The 26239-nt window shown below is 40.0% G+C and overlaps 1 protein-coding gene across 4 annotated transcripts in view; it reads left to right on the top strand.

Moving 5' to 3' along the window:
• cdk14 (cyclin dependent kinase 14) overlaps positions 1–26239 on the top strand; it is a 158189-nt gene that overhangs the window by 125135 nt on the left and 6815 nt on the right. The gene's annotated exons all lie outside the window — the stretch shown is intronic.

The following is a 26239-nucleotide window of genomic DNA, read 5'->3' as shown; positions in this document are numbered from 1 at the left end:
GCATCAAGGCTAAGAACAAGAGTCTCTGTCTACTTTGAAAACAATCTGTGGTTCACTCTTAAAAAGAGAGGCTACATTCCCAGGTATTGTATTCAACCTGTATGCAGCACAGCACAGCCATGACAATCAAGTCAACCAGGGAGAAAACCCTCTAAAACGGTCAGTTAATGATCTGACAAAGTTGGAGTGTGAACTTAGGTTTTCTAGAAATGTAGAAGTCCCATCTCTTTGTTCCTCAATCTCTTCCATCTTGCCATCCTTTTTGTTTCTTTCTTCTACCATATGGCTTCTCCTAATGAGCGCTGCTCACGTCCCGCCTTCCTTTTTTGCTTCTCCAAGGAGAAAAGAAAAGCCGTTCCTTCCTATGTGATGCGTCCAACAGCTCCTCTAACAGCAGCAGCCCAGCAGTGTCAAATGAAGCATGCTAATAAGACTGACATTGTCACTGTGCCTCAGGCAACATGGGGGGATCATCAGTAGTTTATTTTTTTTTATTTGTGGCTTCATTTTGTCCGTCACTGTGGCCACCTCCAGATTTTTCTGAACTGAAAGATTGTATTATGTTGAGAAACTTTAGTTGATATTTGTTTCCTAGCGACTGCAGTGATGGACCATGGCAGTTTAATGGAAGCCACGTGACTGTCAGTGTTTCACTTGTTAATCTCGTCTTCTAAAAGTTGAATTACAGTACGTAGAACCAATCTTACTGTCCAAATCAAGGAAAGTTTCTTCAATGATTCAGCCTAAAAGTTCAAAACAGCGAAAGAAAATATCTTTCAAGGCTGCAGCTCTGATTTTGGAAATTATTCACTTTAAAGTAGATTTAGACTTTCTTCTTCTGAATTTAAAACTTGATTATCTGTTCAGACATCTAAAAACAATATTACAAATTAATCCATTCCCCCTGAAGGTTACCATGCAAATCAGACACATGCAGTCTGGAAGAAAGATGTATCCTAATTAACACAAACACCTTTTCATTCCAATGATTCTTGTGATACTATTTTGCGTCCTGACATATTTGGTCTTTTCACATGAACTTCATGAATGTGACTCTTGCCTCTGTTGTTCAACATCTCATAGTTGTGTGTATCTTCCCATCCAAGTCAGGAAGTGGTGGTTGGACAGCAGAGCTTTTGTCCAGTGAACATTTAGCTGCTGAAGTAATCTGAGTAAACTGAGGGGCTTTTGTGTGGGCTGGAGGTGTTGGTGTGTTTTTTCAGGCAGCGCTCAGGCTTCAAGGACAAGAAGAGCAAAGACATGCACTGTTTTTATTTTTTTTTCTCTTTGACTACGAATGAGAATATTTTAATTAAATTCAATTCACTTATAATATGCCAGTTCACAACTAATTACACAAACAGATACAAAGTCAATTTGATCCTAGTTATTTTCAGTCAAGTTCAGTTTTTTTATTCAAATTGCTCAAAGCTTCTGGCAGCATAACTACAGAGGGTAACAGTTTATTTGAGGGGGTGTGAATAAGACTGACATGACACCGTCATAAACATGACATAACACCTGTCATGAACATGAGTAAGTCTTCATGAATATTTATGACTGTTGTCATTAAGTGTTATTCGGTAAATCATGACACTTTTAATACAAAGCTGACATTATTCAAAATGTCTTTGTTATGACAACTTGACATTAATCAAGAATCATCATATGTCATAAATATGTTATAACATGAGTCATAATAATGTTAAGTGTTATCACACCGTCAAAAGTTTTAACAACACAGTAATTAATATTTCCCCCTACCTGAAATAAAGCAGAACAAGTAGGACCAACAATAAAGATTTCATTAAGCTTTATTACACTGTCAAATGATTTAATAACAGTCATTAATAATTCTTCTTACATCAAGTAGAACAAGTAGCACCAGTTACAAAGGTGTCAATAAGTGTTATTACAGTGTCATTAATATTATCTCTTACCTCAAGTAAAGTGAAACAAGTAGCAATAGTTATAAAGATGTCATTAATTGTCATTACAGTGTCAAATGTCAGTCTTATTCACATCCCGTCAAATAAAGTGTTATCGAAAGAGATACCACAGGATAACATTAGCCCCTCTATGTAACTACAAGCTTAACCAAATAGGAACATTTTAAGACTAGCCTGATGGGTAAGCAGGGTGTCTGCCTAAAACTGGGAGCTGATTCTACCTCAAAGGATCTGCCTCATGTTCTACTGTTAGAATCTCTAGGAACCAACAGTAAACCTGCAGTCTGAGAGCAAAGCTCTCTGTGAGGCACATATGGACCAATCAGAGCTCTGATGTGTCATGGAGCTTATTATTAAGTTATTACGGCCTTTATTTGTGAGAAGGAGAATCTTAAATTCTGTTCTGGATTTGTCAGGGAGCCAGTGGAGAGAAGTTAAAACAGGAACATGTAGAATGGATAGAATTAGGCTGAAAGGTATATTGTCTATCGTGGATTTATGGTTGTGCCATGTTTTTTGGAAAAGCAGCTAATTACTTTTAACCATAAATAATCAGTATAGTAACTGGATTGTTTTTTTGTTTTTGTTTTTTTGGGGGGGGGTCTGTTGGACCGATAAGATTTAAACCAGTCTGGAGCTGTTCCATTGATACCTTTATGTTCAATTCATTCTAAGGGAATATTTAATAGCAACTGTGTGAATAGCAGCACTGAGATCTAGTTAAACCTGAACAGACATCAATCCATTATCTGAAGCCAAGAGAATATCATTAGTAACGTTCAGCAATGATGTTTCAGTGCTGTGACTGAAACCCTTCTAACAGGTCGTTAGTTCAGATGCTCACACATTCTATTAGCAAATACTGTACATTCTCATGGATTGTATTTAAGAAAAGAAGATCTGGAATTGACTAACACTCTTTCATGTAGAGAAGGTTTATTATGTAATGGGTTCATCATGCCAAAACATACAAATAAGAAAACGTTCAACACACTGGTTTACATTTTTTTGCAAAAAAAAATCTAGCTTCAAACAGAAGAAGCAACCAGAGTCAAAATAAGTCTCTGCCACAAAACGAAATGGAGATGTGCACCAGATGAACCCACAGAGCTCTGAGTTCTGCAGCATGGCCTCGGTTCAGGGTGTTACGAGGACACAGCCAACCTGGGAAAGATTTACTAGAAGGAGCTGGTAGTTGGCAGATAGTTTCTTCAGCTACCTGCCAAGTTCCAAGAAAAACAGCAGGAGAGTGTTCCTGACATGATAAAAAAAAAACCAAAAACGTGCAACTGGATCATAGAAAGCAGGGCTGCACAATGTACCACCAGTAAATCATTATCGCAGTATTCGTATCACAAACAACTGTTTGAAGTGCGATCATTTTTGGCTGATATATGACAAGTGTTTCGAACATTTTTAATGCTAATGTGATATTTAGCTATTTGGACGGAATTTTACAGCAGCAGATGCTCACAGGCAGACCTAACTAACGTTGCCCAAAATGCTAAAGGTCACAGGGTGTAGGAAGAACAGATGATATAGAGAGGAAACAGGATATTATCTATTATTCTGGATGATAACATCATCCAGATAATGGGGATAATATCGCCATTGCAAGATTTTCTAAAATCATGCATCCCTAGAAGAAAGCTAACCCTCTATTTATCTTGAAGTACTCAAGGTTGAGACACAAGAGCTGATCAGATACTACTCCTGCCATCGCAGAACAGAAAAATGAGGCCACAGTTCACTCAAGATCACCAGAACTGGACAAATAACCAACTGGAAAATTCTTTCCAGCTTTCAGACGGTTGGGTCAGAATTTGGTGTAAAGGCATGGCAAATATTTCTAAGGTCCCCAGAATGCCACCGACCACAGCACGATGATGCATAATGTCACAAAGCTCACACATTCTAAAGGCAGCTTGTTGAACATTACAATGAGTTCACTTCTCTCCACTGGCCTCCTCAGTCACCAGATTTCAGTCCAGCTGGGCATCTTTGGTATGTGGTCGAACAGAAGATCTGCATCATGGATGATCAACTGTGTAATGCTAGCAGGTTAGCATCTCTCAGGGATGTTTCTGACAGCTTGTTGAATGTGTGACCTGAGGTAAGAGGACAGTTCAGTGCAGTTTGGATGAGTTCTTATTAGGGACTGGATTTTAATGCAATAAATTTTGTTTAATTAAATAAATAGATTTTAACATGTTAAAAATTTGAATGCAATTAATCATTAATCTGAACATACAAAAGTACAGAGCCGGAACCTGTATCTAGGTTTCAGGTACGCCCGTAAATCTGATGCACTAGTGACACCCACAGTCGACAAAGAAGGACGACAAAGCTGATTCTCTTGGTCCACTGGGGGTTAAGTGTTGCTTCTAGAAATTGTTTGGCGCTGGAAAACACTATTGTTGTCTTCAAGTTGTGCTAAAAGTCTAGAAATAGCATTTCAGTGCTGAACATGTAGCACCAGCACAGACGTCCCTAACGCTAACGTCAGCGTCCACAGTCCACATTTCTACCGAAGTTCCAATAATGCTCAGGAGTTCTTGAAACACTGGAAAGCTCAGTGGATATTCTGGAATTTTGAACCAATCTGAGCCTGGAAGAACCAAAATAACAGATGAAAAACAGTAGAAATCTTTATTTTTAAGCTCAAATGTCTATTTGTTCAATAATTTTTATATAATAATTTCAATAAAGCAGCAAAGAGTTTTTTAACTAAAAATGTTGATTGTTTTGTCAATATTTATTTTTCAATTAAAATTCAATTTTAATTAATTACAGAGCCACAATTAATTCTATTAAAATTTTAATCTAGTACCACCACCAGCTCTGACATATTCCTGTGTGCTTTTTTGCATAATGCTATGACTGTTCAGTTCTAATGGATGATCTCAGGTTCAGGAGAAATAATTGCAGGTTTAGTCAATAAGAGCAAAGTCACGTTGTACTTCACACTGGCTGCTGGCTCCAAGCACACGTCTTGTGACCGCAGCTCGGCACCACATCTATTATCCCAGAGTTCATCAGCTAGCTGAGGCAGGAAGTCAGCAGGAGACTGACTCAATTTGAATTGGACACGACTCGCAAATTATTCTCCCGCAGTGGCGTGTGCATGCTAACGGCACACTGCAGGCCTGTATGAGAGTGAGTGGTCTGCAAACACAGGGCCCAGTGTACGTGAGCACACACTGCAGGGGGAGAGGAGCAGAACAGGCTGGAAGTCATCACATGAAAGGCAGGAGTGTTACAGGAGAGCGCTGGAGTTTAGAGCGATTGAAGGGAAATATTATGATTATTAATACACTTTTGAAGTTGTATTCAGTAGACTTGCCCCTGCAGCGAGATAAGTGTACTTACACTGCCAGCAGGAAAGATTGGCCTTCACCCTCTGACAACTTGGTGAATACTAAAAGCAGGATCTGTAAACGGGCTTTTTCAATAAGACACTGTGGCCCATGAAGCTCAGCAGTTATGTGAGAAACATCGACACTTCTTCCCTGTGTTGCTTTGTTTATTTATTTGCATTAATTTGTACTCCTATACCTTTAGATCAGTGTTCCCCTACCCTGGTCCTTGTGGCACACTGCCCTGCATGTTTTAGCTGTTTTCTTGCTTCCGTCCAGGTGATTTCAATTGACAGGTGTTTACTGAACTGCAATCAGATGAATGAGGCATAGCAAAGCAGGGAGACATCTAAACAGACAGGACCGTGTGCCACAAGGACCAGAGCTGAGAAACACTGCTTTAGATCATTTTAGGTTTGTTCCACACATGACAGACAGGGGAGCTGTTCATGTGCGTTTATATTCAGAAGTAGTATCAGTAGAAGTCATGTTATTCGCACAGAGTACAGCTCACCTTAGTTCTTCACTGAGACTAAACAAAAACACCAAACAGACCATCATGTGGCTCGGTGGTAGAGCAGGCGCACCATATGCAAAGACTACTGTCATTGATGCAGCGGTCCTGAGTTCGATTCCCTTCCCCGAATTGGGACTTCTCTCTCTTCCCAACTTGTTGTTGAGCTGCTAATGAACACAAGCTGCCAACAGCCATCTTGGGGCACTGGATGTCTTATTGAACTTTCAGAGATCAAAAGATCTTTAAGAAAGTTGGGGATAATATATGTCATGTTATAATCTCATTCTCCCCTCCTGCCTTCCTCACTCAATTCCTTCAGACTAGCAGCAGCAATTAGCAAACACCTGCTAACAACTACTTCTCGGTCGAACGCTACTAACAATTGTGGTGAGGGGCTATGATGATGTGCTGAAGGTGGAGTGTCTGTAACAGCAGGAATTTTAAAAAAGACAGAGCCCCAATTTCAAGGCATCAGCTATGGTACAAAATCAAATTGAATTCAAGTTGTTTTAAATATATACAGCATTTTCACAACAAATGAAGAACCATCGTTTATGAGGTTGTACTATACAAGTGGACTATGTTCCTGGAAAACACATAATCTCTCCTTTAAGAGATTTATGTCCCATCACTTTACTGAAGATCAATGTTTTCGGTACCATAAAAAAAACCTCCTCGTGTTGGCAACAGCCATCATCCCAACAAGGAGGATCTGCTGAGGAAAGATCCTGCTGCTGTGGTTAGCAGGTTAAGCAGTAGGTGGAGGTGGGAACGATGTGAAAGGAGAAAACAGTTGAGTCTGGGAACATTTTATCAATTTACTGAGCCAAACGAGCAAAAATATGAGGAAAATAAACAAAAGCCAAGAATGAAGAATAGACACAAATAAACCTTCATTTTATGAGGTTAAAATCATACCAGCTGGTGGAGGTAATGCACCAACTTGTTTGCCAAACTATAAAATACTTATGAGCCTGATGTGGAGTAAAAATGAGATTTTTTCACATTAATTAGTTTTTCTCCCTGGCATTGCCTTTCATTCCTCTTCACCCACAGAGGAAATCCAGTCCAACAACCAGTAATCTCACCTAGTGCACCAACATGGCAGGCGGTGTTGGGGGGCCATGCAGGTATGACTCTGCAGCACAGTCTTTATCAGACCTCAGCTCTGACTGGCTGGCTCTAACGCAAGATTACATTCAGACTCTGGTCCGCTTCCAAACCCTGGACTTAGTTCAGTTGAAGTGCACTCTGGTGTAGTTAGAATGCATATGTGAATGCCAAGCAGACCGGAGACTGCTCTAAAGTAAGAAAGCAGACTTCAGTGCCGGCCATTGTGGGTAAATACAGCCAAATTAAATGAGAGTCTTAGTGCTAGTTTGAAAAATGGTTTATGGTCTTTTGTCTAAGATAAAAGAGAAATTCTACAGCCACTAAAATCTGGCTTTTGAGAAGAAGGAAATTGCGCACAGTGTTCATTTGTTCATTTGACGCACTACAGTGTGGAAGTGAACCAAAGTAGCTGAAAATGTAACAATTGTTACAATTTTGGTCCCCAATCAAATCTATCTATGGATTATCGGGGGAGAAAACAGCTGTAGTGCCAGTTCAAATCCAAGCCAATCCCTGAGCCCTCTTAGTGCACAGAAACTGGTATTACATGTCAGGGATGCATTGAGTAAAATGGGACTAGTTCAGCTCAAAACTGTATGTACAAAACAACTCATATTTTATAGGGAGTTGTAGCTTCTTTTTCCCCTGATTTGATTTTTAGAGGTGTTTAGTAGATTATGTTATTGTTTTGATGTTATATGTTGTGATGTATGTAACAGGTCTCTCTTGTAAAAGAGAGACTCAAGAGATTTTCCAGTATAAATAAAGGATTTTATATATATATATATATATATATATATATATATATATATATATATATATATATATATATTTCAGAATATCTGGGGATTTTGGACATGTCTGGAGGGACTGATCAGACCGAACAGATTAATGGTGAAAATGAGAGCCTCATCAGATCTTATGTGATTCTAATCAGCTCTGCAGACACACTGCAGCTTTGTTCTGCATGGGCCTCCTGCTCGCCTGTCACAGAGAAGACTCTGAGGCCAGAGGTTTCCCTGGCAGAGCCGTGCTCCGCCTGATCCCCTCAGGGCTAAATACAAGCCAGCACCTCCCCACAACCCTCTCTGTGTCTTCCCATGCCCTGGCCAGTCTGTCCTGTAATGGGTTCACTCTCCCATGCAATCCTTTCACTCTTCAATGCTCTGAGTATCTCTTTTGCTGCCTTTTTCTCCCCCCTGCCCCTCACCCTTCCTCCCAGCCTCCTCGTCTCTGTTCCTTCATGAGTGTGTCCATGACTATAGACTAAGGTAGATGGATGGATGGAGGTTGGGGGTGGAGTTAGTTGGTGTTTATCGTCTGATCTGATGAGGCCCATGGGGAACACATTATGCTGGACTTTGTCTCAGTGATCTGAGCTCTTCCTGCGTCTCTCTTCAGAACAGCAGAACAGGTTCCTACTCACTTCTGACATCACAAAACCCAAACCTGCAGCACAAATAAGCACATCACTTTCTCCCAGTTGGCAAAACTATAAAACATTTTGTTACGCATTATGTTGCAGCACAGAGAGCAGAGGCTTTCTTCTGCACCATTCTTCTGCCTTAATGTATGCATGTGACTGGTTAGGCTGGTTGAACACAGAGTGGTGAGCAACAGAAAAGAGACGGAGGATTGCGCGGAAGCTGTTGCATTATTCATCGTGTTGGATAAGGTTTAATTAAAAGTGCTGCTCGGCATTGTGAGGGGAATGAATGTGTGTTTTGCCTCGCCTGTCGCTGCCTCATTCACGTTCGCCATGCTCGACTTATCAAAGCCGGGCCTTCGCCCCTCCTCTTTCGCTGGCATATGTTAGCATAATTCCAGAGCTGAGAACTTTGGCGTTATGGGGAGAGGCAGAGCTTCACTGAGGCAATGCTGGAACTCACTGGGATTCTGTAAAGAATTCCAACAGATAAAAGATCCCACAAGGTGTTTATGTTGCTCCTGTGTGTCTGTACAGCATTATCACACTGGAAGAGAGTGTGTGAACTTCAGAGTTTCTTTGTATTTCTTCCCTCAATAAACCTGTCAAAGAACATTTGAAGTGGAGGAATTTTATCAGATCTCCTCTCTGACTCTTGATTCCAAACATTTATCTCAGCGTTCCATGTAGCTTTATATTGTTTTGTTCTGCCTTTGTTCTCGTTTGCAATACCACACAAACTCAGATCTTCGTGCAATTTAGGGAGACCAGCATGTGTACAGTTATTGAACTGTTGGAGGAAACCGCTGAGTCCGCTGACAGAACCCACTCATTAACAGGGAGGACATGCAAATTCATTCAGAAGAGGAATCCTGTTAGCATTTAAACCCAGAGCCTTTTAGAGCCGGTTCTGCCCTGCATTCAGCCTAATGTCAACTTCCCAATCTATAAATCTGACTCAAAAAGCACTTTGTGAAGATTATCTATAAACAATACTCACTATTTCTGATCTTTGATCAGTAGAGATGAGACTTGGCAGGGTTTAACAAAAGAGTATTCAGCTGAAATTAACTGGAAGCACAGTTCACCATTATTCACTTCATAACAGGAGATATTAAAACTCAAAACAAAACAGTACACCATGTGTCTGGGCTGTTAGTGTTTTTTAATTTTGTTGGCCTTTTGTTCACATTTTAAATTGGAGCTAGCCCACCCTCAACATTTGATGAAAAGACGTTTTTCCTTGTGGCCCAACAAAGACCTGGTGCCAGCATAGAGCCAAATATTCTAGACCTGAGAGGAAACTGAATAATGGGGGAGGATTAGGAACATCCTAACCACTAATTCTACCATCAAACTAGCAGTTAGCTGCATTAAAAAGCTTGTTATTAACCATTTCCCATCTATTTTCATTCATTTCAGTATTTAGGATGATGTGAAGAGTGTAGTCTAGTTAAACTGATACGGAACTATTAGGTAGATTGATAATCAGCTGTTTAACAATTTCTGTGATAGTCTAGAGCAAACATGTTTTACTTTCACAGTCAAAGTTTAAGCATGCATTCACACCAGCCCTGCTTAGTCCACTTTAATTGAACGCTAGTTCCTTTGCCTAGAAAGTCCATTTCATTTGGGTGAGAATGTGTATTCAAATTCTGACGCGGACCTAAGAAGCTAAATCTGGTCCGCCTAAAACCCAAACCCAAACTTCTTCTGAAGTGAACTCTGGTGCGGTTTGAATGGATATGTGAACGCCAAGCGGACCGGAAACCGCTCCAAAAGCAAGAAGTTAACAGCAGTGACGGGTATTCTGGGTAAATACAATCAAAGCAAACACTTGGGTATGGCACTAGCAGAAAAAATGGCTCATTGTCTTTTAATAACAAATCCTACCACCCGCTAAAATCTGACGCTACCACATTTCCTGACAACGGAAGTTACACTCAGTGTCTTCTTCACAGGTTTCCATGTTGTGTCTTTCAGTGGTTCTTGGTGCAGTGCCATCACAGGTGAGGAGGAGAACAAGTTTTTCATAGTTTGGCAGTGGAAACATCCATAAAACATCAGTTGAACTGAATTGTTTTGCTGCAGAGAAGCTGCTTTGAATCTTGTCATTTGTTGTTGGTACTTTTACTAGGCCACAACCGTCATATATTGCGATAATGAGGGAAGTGGTTAATTCCTTGACTATTAAGACATAGCTCTTTAGTTTGAGTCTGACTGCATCAATAATCTTTTTATATCCAATTTTTTTACTTAAACTATACAACTTATAGGTCTGATTTTATTTTTATTGCTGTGTTATTTGTTTGGAATATGGAAAATTGTATTATAATTTACTGCATGAACAACAACTGAGTAGCCAATGTTATATTAAAAGCTCTATTTATAAGTAGTGCTGCCACATAGAACAAGTACTTAATGTCATCAGGACAAATGGAACTCTATCAAAAATCTATTTCAGAGTAGAAAAACTTTTTCTGCATGTTCTGAATAGAGTCAAGACAAAAAGCACAACCAGTATAATTCCATGAATTACCATATTTTCATGGTGAAAATGTTTAGTATATTTAATACCGTATCATGTAACGGTGTGAGAGGTGGTGAGGCAGACGCAGCAGACCCAGGATGCCATGAGAAATTATGGTTTTCATGAAAAATAAAGTTAACACAGTCCAAAACTAGTCCAAAAACACAGGCAGCACAACGGGGCGGAAGCCAGGGCTCAACGCTGGTAGCAACAGGTTTTACAAATGGACACACGAAGGACTGAGCGCACATTAGACAAGACGCCAAACGAGACGAGGACCCAACAAAGCCACAGACACACAGGTGACACTAAATACACAGGAGGTAATTATGGGGACGAGAAACACCTGGGGACAATCAAGGGGAAGACAGGACAACATGGAAACTCAGAAACACAGAAACTCAAAATAAATACACAGGAAAAACACGGAACATGACATACCGTTTTGCACTGACACTTCCAACAACGTAAAACTAATTCTATTTGTGTTTTCTAGCCTAAATATAAACTGTTCTGCATGTTTTCACCAAAGGGAAAAAAAAGGTTTTCTAAAGCCAAATTTTTCGATTTCCCATTTGGATCCACAAAATGATAGCAAATCGAAGCGAGAACCATGACACCACCATGTGTGGTCACACCTTTGTTAAGATCAGAAACAAGTCTTCATGTAAAAGTTCCAAATCACAGAATTCTTGTGTTGGGTTATGGAAGGTTCATGTCTGGTTCTGTAGAGATTGGATGCGTTCTCCATCCCCATGGTGAATCTGTGTCAAGGTTGGTTCACACAATAAATAACACCAAGTTACTTTAGCCAAAGCAATAGATATTGAAGAAATCAAAGTAAATACATTCAGCTAAACTCATGTTGACCAAAGTCAGGATGTTTCCTTGTTGACTGAACGTGATTAGCTTTTTGTCGTACATGTCGACAGCTGTTTTTAGATCGACCTGAGCCAAGCTGAGGTACAGGTTTATGGAAACGTATACAATGAAGATCTTCTCATTTAAAGTCAGGCAAGTGAACTTAATCCTCTGTTATTGTCCTTTGGATGCACAGCATGAGGTGTGTCAGAACAGAGCAGTAGAGGAGTGGAAACAAAGGCAGCCAGCCTAGTCAAAGATGGAGCTCTGCGTGGCCTGGAGGAAAACCAGCAAACACACTCATCTTCAGCACACGCACACACACACACGCCCCCACGTGCACACACACTTGAAGGCCTGAACAAAGGGGAAACAGGAGGTATAGATTGACTCATCGTGGTGGGAGTACGGTGCAGTGATTTCACGGCTGGTTGTTGGCTAACAAGGCCCTGAATCGCTCTCTGCACCGCGGGGCCTGTTATTAGGAATGTGTGTGTGTCTGTCTGTCTGTCAACAACTGTGTGTGTTACCTGGGAGACAGACTTAAACCCCAGCACTCTGAGGCAGAAAGGAGTGCTGTTTGGGGGGTATGGAGGGGGTGGAGCAGCCTGGCTCAGCCTGGACTCCTGGAAAGCCCGGCACCAGGGGCTGTTTGGAGGCTTATTAACCCTTTACGCTGTTTACCCAGTCGGAGCCATGCCTCTGTTCTCAGCAGGATGGAGCGTCTTCCTCTTGTTCAGAATAAAGCCCAGCAGCCCCTTATCCCCCAAAAACCCTGCATTTTTATTCCATTTCCATCTAGGAAGGTCTAATAGTATCAATAGCTTATTTCTCTGTTTCTTTGCTTCATTGTCTTCCTCACCCAGAGAGAAAACATTCTCCATTTTTCTTTTATGTAAATCGTAACATCTTGGGAAGGATTCAAACCCGACTCACCGTCACTTTCCCTCTGCCTGGTCCATCAGACACAAATAACCCCTAAACGTTCCTGATACCAGCTTCTAACACACAAACAAACACATCAGCAACATGACTGTAATATTCATAGTGGTGTCATATGATCCAGTCAGCTCTGACCTACTTTTGTCCTGATCGGTAGGAAGCAGTTTGAGGGATGCAGCATGTTGGTGTGGGAAGGCAGGACAGCTGCTTGTTTAAATCTGATTGTCATTTCATCTCCAGAACTTTAACATGGTAGTCTGGAATTCAAACGAGTTTTATGTATCGTAAGTTTTGGTTTCCTGTTACACCCCCATGCCAATTCAGTGCTAGTGTTAGTGCTTTTAATTGGGATGCTTTAAATTCTCTTCCATCCCTGCAGCTGCCCTGCTGAAATTCTGATTAGATAAATGAAATCTTAGATTACCATATTCAGATCCAGAATGTTCCAAACAGAAGTTGAAGGTTCATAAGGTTAAAACTGAGCCCCAGTAATTTATTCAGTCTGTCTGGTGTTTACTGAAAGGTCAGACATGTCTTAAAACATTCCAGATTTTCTTTGAATAATTTCTTATCAATGATTACTTTGACTTCATCTCACTCATATTGAAAAAATCAGATTACGTCACAGCGATACAACGAATCAGTGGTTATGCTAGCTAGCCTTAGCATTTACAACACACGCCACACAAGATTGTGATTGGCAGCACTAAGATCCGTTTCCTATTTCTGGTTGGTTGTTTCTATTTAGCACTGGCAGAAGGCAGAGGAGCTCATTTTTTCACAGATTATCTGTTTCATACTATCACAACATGATGACAATTACAAAATATATATTTTTTATAAGTCACATACTGCAATAATAAAATAATATAGTATATTATTAGACCTGGCTCTGATGTGCAAATTTAAACCCGCCTTTAATTTCAGGCTGATGCTGAACTGCAGGTGTAGCAGCGCCTCAACTAGCTTTTATCACTAAAAGCCCAGGTTATGGTGCTGCACTGCACAGCAATTGGGTTTTTGTTTTTTGGGGGGTTTTTTGTACAGGTTCTCAGACATCATTCAGGTTTATGTTTCTTATTCATTGTGTTTATATTTGTATATGCTGGTGCTGCAGACTCCTGCTCTGACAGAAAGCAACATTGCTGTCTTTAGAAGTCAAAGTCGTCTAATTGTTTGTAAAAGCTGTCTCAGACTTTGTTTAGGTTGTCTCTGCTGGAGTGTGGTGATGGAGGTGGGAGACATAAGGGGTGTGGCTGAATGCTGCAGCATGTTGCTTTAGTTAGGCTCTATTGATACAGAGTCTCTGTCTTCTAACTCACAGGAAGAAAGTGAAAATATTCCATTTAGAAATGCTCATCACAGCCCCTTCAGTGCCAGACCTCATGCTTGGAAAATGAATTATACATATGCTTGATTAACCAGCTGAGTCCCTGTGCACGATCCCTGAGCAAACACATGCTTTTTGGAATAAATTAAATCCAAAGGAAAAAAAAATCATCTTCAGCATCAACAGGAGCTTCTAAATAATTATGTAAATATGAAACAAATTTCCCAAGCAGATATCCTCCTCTGCAGTCCTCCTCCGTCATTCTTATGCATGCCCTGTAAATTAACTAAACTATGCAGATCGTTATACTTACACAAAATAGGCTAATTAATACTCTTGACAATAGTGTTCTCCAGAGGGGGTGATGCTGAACTAAATCTTCATCACACAGAATTGGAAACCCGAGGCCGCACAGCAGCGGAACGCTGAGCGCTCTCTGAGTGGGGGTGGAGCTCATGACGGCTCCTAGCTGCCACTGGATCTCGCAGGAAGTCAACCAGGTGCAGCACTGACACGGCAGCACTGCCATCCAAGTTCCTCCAAGTCCAAAAACCGGCTTCTACAGCTGTAAGCTGAAGGCTGAACTGAGTGAAGCCGTGAGCTTCTGTGCCAGGGCTGCCTTTGAATATGGATTATGGAATGTACAGCTGGTGGGGAGGAGGGGGTCAGACTGCCTAATTACATACAGACTTATAATGACCGTCCCCGTCTCATTTTGCACAGCTCTATCCTTAATGAGGAGAGCATAAGAGGAAATCTCTGCTTTTTTTTTTTTTTTTGGTGGAAAATAATGGATGAAATTCATAAAATTCATAATTTAAATTAATAAATTCATAATAGTTGGGGGGATTTTACCCTCTTGTTTACACCAAGGGAGAGTCCTTGTCAGGTTTGCCCACATGCAGAGGGAGTCGGGGGGGGCTTATATTTTCAAAGAGGAAGTTGGATGGACTAGTTAGACCACACAATAAAAAGCAAATATTCATACCAGTGAGAACAAGTTCTGTTATATTATTTAATTCATTTCATTTCATTTCATTTCACTTTTGTTTTTATTTCATTTACTTAATAATAAATATGAATAATTCATGTAACAACCAAAATAAATCATGAATGAAAAGGAGCAGAAAGAATATAAATTTATAATATCTGCCCTTTATTATCATAAAAAGAAAATAAGATATTCAGCTCAGAAGATTATTATAGACATATTCCAAATACACAAAAAAAAAGACAAAAAAAATCACCATACTAATTTTCAAACGCTACAGTTGCCAGTGATGGATGAGATAGGTTTGGATAAATCTTACTTTAACTATATGTTTTCAGTCAATAGATTCTGGCTTAATTTGGTGCTTCACTGATAAAGATGGTTACAACTGTCAAATGCCTTATTCTCATAACAGGTAAGGGGTTAAATTCAAAAACTGTATGTGTTCTTTCTGATGAAGGAGAAGCAGGTCATCTCATTCCTCTATGGATATTTATTAGGAACATCAAGGCAGTGGTCCATCTCCAGCAATGACAAATTCTGGAAAAGGCAACAATCTAACATCCAGATCTTCGTTATATGCCTATCAAACAAAATAAACATGGTGCACTAGTTCCATGGTTATTTCTTGCCCTAAATAGATACAGTAGTAGCTGTGTCTCCATTAGAAATGTATGCAAAACTTTGTCTATATTCCAATGTCCAAAAAACACAATTTCACAATGGTGGTGTTTCCATTGAATAAGAATTTAAAATCACACAGGAATATGTTTGTCCACGCAATAAGTCATTAAAGAAACATGCCATCCCATGATCCCCCGACTACTTCCTGTCATCTTCTTCATGGTTTGCACCAGTGGTAACATCTGGTAGTTCATTATGTGACTTGCACGATGTGTAAAAAGTGCTTTTATTGCAGTTTTGTGAAATAAACCAAATTCAGTTTGGTCAAAAACAACAACTTATCCTAGCACCAAAACGTATAAAAAAATGAGACAGTTTGAAATTTGCATGTTTCCATTAGGCAAATTTATTTTTGATATGTCAAATCGCACAAGTACAGTATATTGTCAATGGAAACGTAGCTACTGATCGATAGCATAATCAGTAGTGTGTCATACTTCAGGTTTGCTTTAAATAGGTAATTCACTTTCGCATTTAACTATCAATATACCTTACCTTGATATTGTAAAGAACAATATGCAGTCTTCTCTCTGTGCCTGCTGGTGTATGAGGCAGATAATCCTATCTGCTGAAGTCCGATCCGGTCTGACCCAGCTGGTCGTAATTAACTAAACCTCTGAGGCCCAGCTGATATTCCATACATGCCCATCCTCTGTAAACTGCACATATAAGAGTATTCATAGGTATCAGACCCCCTCCTAAAAGATGTGTGTGGGGGTGGGGGTGTGAATGTGTGGTACTGTAACAGACAGAAAGAATTCAAGAAAATGCAGATTCTCACTCATGTTCTCTCCCCCATTCTAAATAGCTAAATTGGCTCTATGTGCCATGCCCCCTCTGTCTCTATTTGCCTATAATCCCATTAGAAAGAGAGAGGAGAACGTACAGAAATAGAATAGTGTGTTCAAGCTGATTTCCTCACTAAATGCAGCCATTTAGGCCTCAATAAAACCGCTTTCACAGCCACCAACAGCAGCCCCAACACTCTGATATGAAGGGAGGCTAACATGCTTAGATGGCCCATTTCAAAAAGCATAGCGGCTCAGGCTGATGAATGGTGATCATGGAAATGTAGCTGCTTTCATTGACGTTGATTGTTTACTCAGTTCAAGCTTGGCCGAAGCTGGAATCCGAATAGAAACAATGCTGGAGAAAAAAATTCTGCCTGTCAAGAGCCCCTGGAAAAACAAACAGATTAATTTCTAATACTCACAAAACTTTTATTGCGTTTATTTGACATTTATGTTTTTAAATGTATATTTTGTGAAAATATATACTTTTTTTCTGCAAGAACATTTATTAAATAGAGGTGATTTAACTTTTTTGTGAACTTCACCAACAAAAACAAGTCAAATATAATTATGACAGGTAAAATAGCTTGTTCTAAGAAAGATTTACATTTTCAAATTTGAACGGCTCTTTGAAGTGAACAGACCCTGAAGATTTGGTTCCCTTCAAGGAAGCCATAAGGAGCCATAAGTCCCGTCACTATCATGGCGACCCACATGATTTCCAAATGAGCTTTGAATGTAACCAAGAAGCTCAAGCTGGTTTTCAACTAACCTTAATATGAGCAGTCTGTTTGTCCCCAAGTTGCCTAGATCAGCCCACTGGGCTCTCAGCCCTTCATCTGGAGATAGAACCATGTCACAGTTTGGCTGCAAGGCAAATCTATTCATCACACTGATTTTCTAGTGCAGTGAGGGGATTTGCTCCCTGGGGTTCAAGCAGCCTCATGCCTCAGTACTGGTGAATGCTCAGTAGGGTTGGACTGTATCCATTTTAATACCATTAAGCCTTCCTAAAAACGACGGGTTTGTGATGTCAATCAGCAGCTTGTCCAGGCAGGTCCCAGTACAGTTCCCAGTCAGGTTCTGTTTCTCTAAGGATTATTTTCTTCATGAAATTAAAGAAGACAAAAAAATGTATCATGTGTTTCTTTTTATCCTGCTCTACCAGTCAGTGTCCCCCAAACTGAATCAAGTATAACATTACATCCCTATTGCTATTGTTATTATAACATATAAAACCAGCTTTTACAGCTAGTAGTTTTGTTAACTGGACAACATAGTAATAGGGGAGTATAATTTCTAACATTCAAATTCAGGGGCAGCCTGTTCATTGGTATTAAGAATCCAAACATTGATGTTTGAAGTATTTACTTACTGGAGGGTTTTTGTTTGTGCTGCATTCACAGTTAGCTCCTCTCTGACTGAGCCTGTTGTTGCTCCTCCTACATATTGAACTAAACCATTGTTCTAACAATGACAGGGGAGGACTTCAAAATCTATCCTTACTTTTTTCTTAGATGAATGATGGATTTATTTTGTCCTTTGAATAAAAAGATTTTTTATGATTTGTTTGGGGGGGCAATTCTAAACTTTTCCAAGATTAGGAGGGGAGAGGGGGGTGGACCCTCTCCGATTCCGATTTCCACCCATGATTGAAATGTCTTTAGACCAGGCAGTTTGTTTAATTTGCTTCTACATTAAATATTTTGAAAATATTTCCCTTTTGTGATCCCATCTAGATGGTCATCATAATTTCTTATTGTTAGTTTGGGAATAATGTTCCCACTGCAGTAATTTTCCATTATTTACTAAATAAATCCCCCAATGTAGTCGTGCCTGCAAATCTTCAGAAACCTCTTCCATTCAGATACATCAAGCCTTATTAAATATTAATCGGTGTAAATTAGGATTTGTAAAATCTTCAACTGGGTATGAATATTTTATGATGTTTATTTTCCTTCCTTCAGAATTGGCAAATTTCTTCATCTGCAAAGTGGATGTGGTGTTTGAAAGAAAAGTTGCTAACTGAATTCCTGAGGGAATGTTCGCATGAGCCACAGCTTTCTAACAAGGTGATGCAGGACCGTTTGTGTGTCAGCTGCTCTCACACAAACATCCCCCCCCCCATGCACACGCACACACACACACCACGATAGTGGAGGAACTTAATCTGAAGTGTGATAATGCAGCTGATGCTGACTGTGGACTCCATGAACGCAACAGGCGGCTTGAATTACTGACAGTAACTTGATACTACTTCTGAGTGATAAGTTTTTCTTAATCAGATCTGGGGGGAGAGAATCAGTCTGTTGTGTTCTGTTTATGGTCAATAAACATACCCTTCATACAGTAATATAGCAACAGATCGAAAGACACCAAGATGAAAATGTCATATTTATATGTAAATATCACAGAAACACAAGATCAAATGTGCTTATTTTTCTTTACTGTCACAACCATCATCCTTTAAGAATTGAGCTTGGTTAGGCTTGAATAAATTGACTGATAGGCTAGCTGCTTTTATAAATACTGTTGTATAACTGGAATACAACAGTAGTCTTTTGCAGCGTCCATTCAGATTGATTTTTAATTAAAAATGAAACGAGAGAAGTATTTTTATAGTCCATCGCTGTTGTTTATGGATGTCGCTGGTGCGACGGAGAAATGTAGCAGGAACTCAATGCACAGGTTCTGGCTAAGAACTTTTGTATATTAAAAAAGAGGTACTTAATTGTGCTAAGATTTTAAATGTTAAAATATAAGTAAATACTTAATCAAAATCAACATATTTAAGGTCCTAGCTCCATACTATTCACACAAACATGTGATTTAGGAAGATCAATAAACCTAACCGCCATGTTTGGAGGAAAGCAGAGAACCAACAGAGATCACTAATGATCTCTGAGAGCTCTCTAGTCCAGGATGTTGCTGTAAAGATTTGTAATTAAAGAGGCACCACATGCAGGTCAGTGTTTTTGCAGGTTTGTGACTTAACTGCTTTCTGATGTGTGTTATCTTATCTCACAGATCTACATGCCGCTTTTAATGGCATTTTAAAAGTTGGACTTAGAAGAGTTAAGATGTACTTTTCATATCACTATACATTCACCTGATTTTTCCATATAGAAGAATCTTATCATAGCAATAAGGGCTCACGTGCGGAGACTGACTGTGGTAAAACAGAGTTCTTTAGGAGTGAAATAAGGAGAACTTTAGAGTGTGTGCATTGGTGTGTGTGTGTATGTGTGTGTGTGTGTGTGTGTGTGTGTGTGTGTGTGTGTGTGTGTGTGTGTGTGTGTGTGTGTGTGTGTGTGTGTGTGCGTGCGTGTGTGTGTGTGTGTGTGGAATCACTAGAAGAGCACGTCATGGAACACAGGCAGAGTACCAGAAGAATCCAGCAAGAAACAATTAACAACCCAGGCATAAATACTTAGGCAGAGGTGGAAAATGACAAAGGAACCACATAAACTAATCAGAGGAGATGCAAAACAGCTGTAGCAGAAGGAAACAAAGTGAGACTCATGGTTTGGTAGTCTTTCCACCAAACCGTGGAGGAAAGACTAACGCTGTGCTGTGGATCAACCTCATCTGGTAAAATAAAGTAGCACCAGCTGAAGGAGTATCTGACAGTGCTCCATATAGCACACCATGAACACAATCTCTTCCTTGGACTCAGCCTGAAAAAATACACCCATAACTCACATTAAGCCTTGAATTGTGCAGAGTTACACTCTGTTCAGAATACCTCACCAACAGAGACCGGCTTTCCTATGCATCCTGTGTTCCACAGCAGCACCTTCTATAAGATCATATTAACTCTGACTAAACTTTTATTTATTCTTTACATTTGGCTCACAAAGAAAAGGTTACTTTCTCCGAACATCCACCGTATCTCTTACCGTACTTGATCAGAGCTGGTGACCTGTCCACAGTGTACCTCACCTCTCACTCAATCACCAGGTTCATTGCAACTGTGAATGAATAAGCAGGTATGACAATGGATGGACTGAATGTTGTTTTCCCCCTAATAATTTCATCTTGTTTTGATTTGTTTATGAAAATCTTGTCATTTTAAAGCCATTTTTAACACTTCATTAAACTTCTCTCCTGAGAAGAGAGAGAACCATCAAGATTAGAAACACATATTCTGCAGAACCAAAATTATATTACTGCATGCCACAGATATTTAACTCAAACTAGCACAGTTTTTCCATCCAGCCATAGCTCTGAAGTTTTGCTCAGCTATGCATGATGATTGCAGTGTTCAGATTTTAGGGGCCTCTCAAGCAGACATGTATCCACGGAAGCCTCGACACACGCAGGAATGTGTGTATCATAATTTGCACCTGCACTTGAAGAGCCAAGTCTCAGTGGGTCAATGTGTAAGACAGCATTGGCAGGAATGTGTTTGAATGTTAGATTTACAGTTGCAAATGCTGCTGAGTTAGTGTTTGTATGTGGAATGGTAAGGGGAATGTGGGAGGTGTTTGTCGGGGTGTATGTGTGTGTGTAGACTTAGTGGATTTTGTGATTTTAGCAATTAATACTAATTCTGGAGAAGCTTAGCAAAAGGGGTACGTTGGCAGTATGCAGGGTAATAGGAAACACATGAACACGCAGCACAGCGTTGACTGCTTCTGATCGAGTCTACGCTCGCTTTAAAGGCTCGTGCTCAGACCGAGGCAACTGAGGCAGAAAGAGTTTGTGTTTGAGTACAGAGAGCTGGTGAGCACACAAGCTGTGGAGCCAAGTGCTTATTTTCCTTTTTACAACTAAATTGATGTGGATTTCTTTTTTCTGCAGCAACATTGCTTAGTAGATATACAAAAATACTCAATAATCGCATGAGCTGCTACACTTTTAGTAAACTGGTTTGAAACTAGGTTTTCCCATCCAGCTACTCAACTCACAGGCAATCATTCAACTTGAAAATGAGTCAACCAGAAAAGCAAATGGTACAAGGCCTGTACTTGTATCATGCTATATCAAGTGTGGAGGACTCCGAAGCGCTTCACGCTACATTCAGTCGTTCACCCATTCACACACATTCACATGCTGATGGTGACAAGCTACTGTACAGTAGCCACATCTGCTCTGGACAGTCAAGCCAATCAGCTTACCAACAACCAGCCAACAAGTCAATCAACTATCTTAACAACCAACCCGCTATGGACCAACCACCCAACAAATCAATCAGTAAACTAAATAAACTAACCAGCCAACAAATCATCAAGTTTAACACATTCAACCCGTTAAGCAGCCAAACAACCAACCACTGAATAAAGACGTTTTTATCGTTTTACAATCAGTCAGCCAACCAACAACCCAATGGAAGCATCCGGTCAGCCGGCTAACTAGCTCACTGTTAGGGTGTTAATAGGGCATTGTTTAATGTTTCAAACTCTAAATTCAGTTACTGATGATCAAACCTTAGTGGGACTTTGTGTCTTTCTCTTTGGATGGACTTTAGCACTTCAGTTTCTATTCCTGCAAAAATCCTCAAATATGATCGACTGCTGGCTTTATTTAATGCTGATAATTGAGCTGAAACAAATGTAAGGAGTTCAGTTAACTGGAGCATTTCCTGTGTCTTTGTGCCAACTCTCCTTCATCATCCGCACATACCACAGAGACAGTGCAGAGTTTGTTGGAGATGTGGCAGAGTGCATTGCTCTTAAACATAGCTTTGAAGTCAAGTCCAAGGACAGATGTCCAAGAACAAAGCTGAACAAAAAGGAATGTTGGTAAACTCTAAATAAGATATGTTTATTCAGGCCTGAGACCTGGCAGTGCAGCTTCACTCATAGCACACACAGGGTTATCATAAGGCATCATCAGCACACTTTCACAGTTCCTGGTATTCTGTGTAAGGTAGGGACAGCCTACACCTCACACAAACTCTTTAGACAAGATCAGACATGATGTGGGTAGAATGCAGGGTCAGGGGTCAGGGATCAAAGGTTTAGGGTTTGGAGTGAAGGTGAAGGTGAGGAATGGAACATTAAATGGTCTGAATTTAAATAGAACATTTGCTGTTCTTACTAACCACAAACATTAGAGCCACAATCATACACCGATACACAGATCACTTAACATCTGGCAGCATGGTGTAAGATGCCTTGCCTATAGACACATTAACATTTGTCAGGAAGCAGCTAGAACTAAACCCACAGCTTTCAGATTGCACAGCAATCAGAGCCACAGTTGCTACATTAGCTGTTAAAAAGGAACCGCAATGCACAAGCAGTCTGTAAATGCTACTGTAAGCACACTTTTATGAAGCATTAGCATATGTTACACAACGCCAGAAAAACACATCAGGTTGCTAAATGTGTGGTAAGTCTAGAATAATGTGTCTGAGTTTGAAAAGTTAATAAGAGAAAGTATTATTTGGCAGAAGCCAAAGTGGAGACATATACCCACTACAGTATCAGTGGGTAAGAAAGTAGATCATTACAAATATATATTGAACTTGAACTTGCAGCCACAGAACCTGTGCACCTGACAAGACAAAGTTGATCATGTGAATACCTGTAAATGAGCCATGCAAGCAGCAAGGCTGTAGTTTCCAACAAAATGTCTAAAAAAGAAAAGATTCAAGGTGTTGAATGAGTCTAGACCTTGATCTTCTTAAGATGCTGTTGTTGAACAGTTTAAACTAGTGCAAAGTATCGGCAAGCTTCAAACAGATAAAGAAAACTATAACTAAATCCATCCACAATGTTGGGAGGAGATTACTTCAGACTTTTTTCTTCTAATGGTGCTTTTATGAGCCACTGAAACAATCTACTTCTGAATTTTGGCAGACTGTGATGTTCTCTAAATCCTGGATGATGATTTTTTTCCCTCATATATTTAAACTTGGAATGCTCCATCTTTCCATCCATATTTAAACTCTTATCCACGAGACATCGAGTGGTTCGAGTAAATGGACTACCTAAATTTAAACTTGTGTCAACCAAAGAATGTAAAGTGTTTATGACCTCTGCTTTGCTCCTTCTTTCTTTCAGTTCAATATAATATAAATGATTATCACAAGGAAAACAAGTTAACCTTTATGTGATTCTGAAGTAAAAGAACCTGATTGCAGTGACTGATAGCTCTGAAGAAAGCCTGAGTTATAATTGGGTAGAGCGATAATTAAATGCTGGGTGTCTCATGATCCATTCCATAACTAAACCCTGAGACAAACATTTACAGACCTGTGTTGCCTGAGAGTTAGTCAGGTGGGCAGGACATTTCTAAAATGGAGATTATTGCTTCATTTTAGTGTGATTTGTTGTATCGTTGTGCTTTGACACTGAGATTTTTAAAGATTTTCTTAAAGTGGATGAGAGGAACTCCATCTCTATTATAGGTCAGCCATCAGTAAAACCCCAAAACCCACTCATCAACTCCATCTGCTTCCAAACGTGAGTCTCCATGCTACATAACCCCCCCCCCACCATGCGTTCTCCCGATAAATACTTTTTGACTAGAGAAAGCGGAAGCCTTCATCTATGCTTCGTCCGACAGATCCTTCTGAAACAAGGATCTCCTTGTTGCTTTACAAGGTGTGTGACATTTTGGAGAGGGGGCTGATGACATTCATTTACTCACACACACTTTCTGTATCTCCTCACCCTTGTAGAGGCCTGGGTTTTGACAGCAGCTTGTTAACCTTTGGTCCATACCTATTAAGTTTTGGACTTGATAATACAGGAAATATTTATCCATCCGCTGCTGCTGTTGGAGTGGGGGTGTGGGAGAGTTGGTGAGAGTGCAGATGTTTCCGTTAGAGAGGCTCTAGACTGTGCCTTAGAGAACAGATGATCATCTCCATCATCCATGTGGGGATTGAAGTTCAGGCATTTAGACACTAACTTTAGAGGAAATGATGGATAGATGGATGGATGGATGGATGGATGGATGGATGGATGGATGGATGGATGGATGGATGGATGGAGGGAGGGAGGGAGAGAGACACACAGGGAGGGAGGGATGGATGGATGGTTCTTTAGAGTAGAGTTTGGGTAAACCCATCATGTTTTGCATATACAGATTGGGTTTTCCACAGTCTGAGTTTGCATTCAGAATGCAGTTCTTCAAACAAGCTCATGTATTCCTTCCATTTTTCAGGGAAGTTTAAGTTCTTCATGCCTAGCAAACTTGTCCTTTACTTCTCTTGAACTCTGAACTTGAACAGAGTGTTTTCCCTGCTCTCCTGTACAGGTCAATCCCACAGCCTCCATTTTCCTGCTAATAATTTGGAAAACTTCATTGTTCCTATGAGTTCATAGCAGAGACTGTGCCATGTTTTCATCTGGCCATATTTATATCAGAACTTATACCACATCCTTACGCTGACTTGGAGCATTTTTCCCCCCATCTATCCTATTACATCTGGGTTTGTTTTGGTTCTGTTTACCCACAATGCTTTGTGTTGTAGTGCATTCCCTACATTTAGTTCGTTTAAACAGAGACATGTTTTTTGATGAACCACAGTTAGCTGCTTTGCTTTGTTTTAGTGCCAGAGTTGGTCTGCATATTTAAACCTTCCCAACCAAATCAGGTCAGAGGTCGATTCAACTTCCTTCAAAAGGAACATCTTCTGATGGAATATATTTGTATTTTAAATATTTTACTTAATTACAAATTTAAATACATTTAAATTAATTGACTTGGTTTTGTTCTAGTTTCTAAACTGGTCAGCTGTTGACTGAACTAGATTCTCGTTAACAGACTCCAGGCTTCTCACATTCTTCCTGTTCCGAATGAAAAATCTTCCGCTTGTTGTTTGCTCTCTACGTTCTCTGGGCACCAGCAGCATATTCTGTCATGGTCACATGCACCTATGTAACACACACTCATGTTTGGAGTGGGTAAACTACAGAAGCACTCATCCAGATGTTTGGGATTCCTGATGTGGAATGGACTGCTTCACTGAGAGCTGACTACCAAAGACTGGCAGAATCCAATCCTCAGACATTGGATTCTGCCTATGAGGGGGTGATGGGAGGAGGGAGGGGATGAGGAAACAGACCAGATAGAGGCAAGGTATTATTTATTAATCTGCAGATCCCTCCATTATGTCAACCTCTTACTCCTCCTCCTTTTCCTCTGATCACTCCTTCTCTTGTTCCTCTCTGGCTCATCCTCTTCATCCTCTCCACCCCCCAATCTGTCACTCTCACCAGCTTGACATTCTTAACTCCTTCTCCTGCTTACACTCCCTGCTTCTCTTCTTCATCCTCTGATCCCTCTTGGACAGCTTCCTGCTCCTCTTTGCCACACTACAACTCTGCTCTGGGTTTGCTGCTCTGTTCTTTTCTTTTCTTCCAGTAAAAACAAACAGCAAATGCATTATTTTAGAAATTAGCATGTTTTTGTGACTAATGAATATATCTTTTGGCAGTGTCCAGTAATGCAGGGTGATATTAAAGTAAAGTTGGTAAAGTAATACAAGAGCATTTTTTCACTAATGGCTAAAACAGTCAAATGTTAGCAAGGTTATAAATAGCATTAGCATTATGATCAGGAGGCTGTTATGTTTTCTGACCGTTTCCCTGATTTAATTGTTGTCCTCAGACAGCTGAGCTATTTGTGTTTTCAGTTCATAAGTGTTGGCAGAAGGGAGCAGTAGAAGGATAAACAGTTAAGCTTCAGTATGTTACTTTTATAAAAAAAACAAACATGTTTTTTAAACATGACAGTATAATATATAAGACATAGTCTGGGAAAGAAACTCAGGTTCTTTGCCTTCTCCCAGT

The sequence above is a fragment of the Xiphophorus maculatus genome, chromosome 3 (genome assembly GCF_002775205.1).
Source record: "Xiphophorus maculatus strain JP 163 A chromosome 3, X_maculatus-5.0-male, whole genome shotgun sequence".
Classification (NCBI taxonomy): domain Eukaryota; kingdom Metazoa; phylum Chordata; class Actinopteri; order Cyprinodontiformes; family Poeciliidae; genus Xiphophorus; species Xiphophorus maculatus.
Note: the sequence above shows the minus strand (reverse complement) of the source record. Positions and strands in the feature narration are given on the sequence as shown.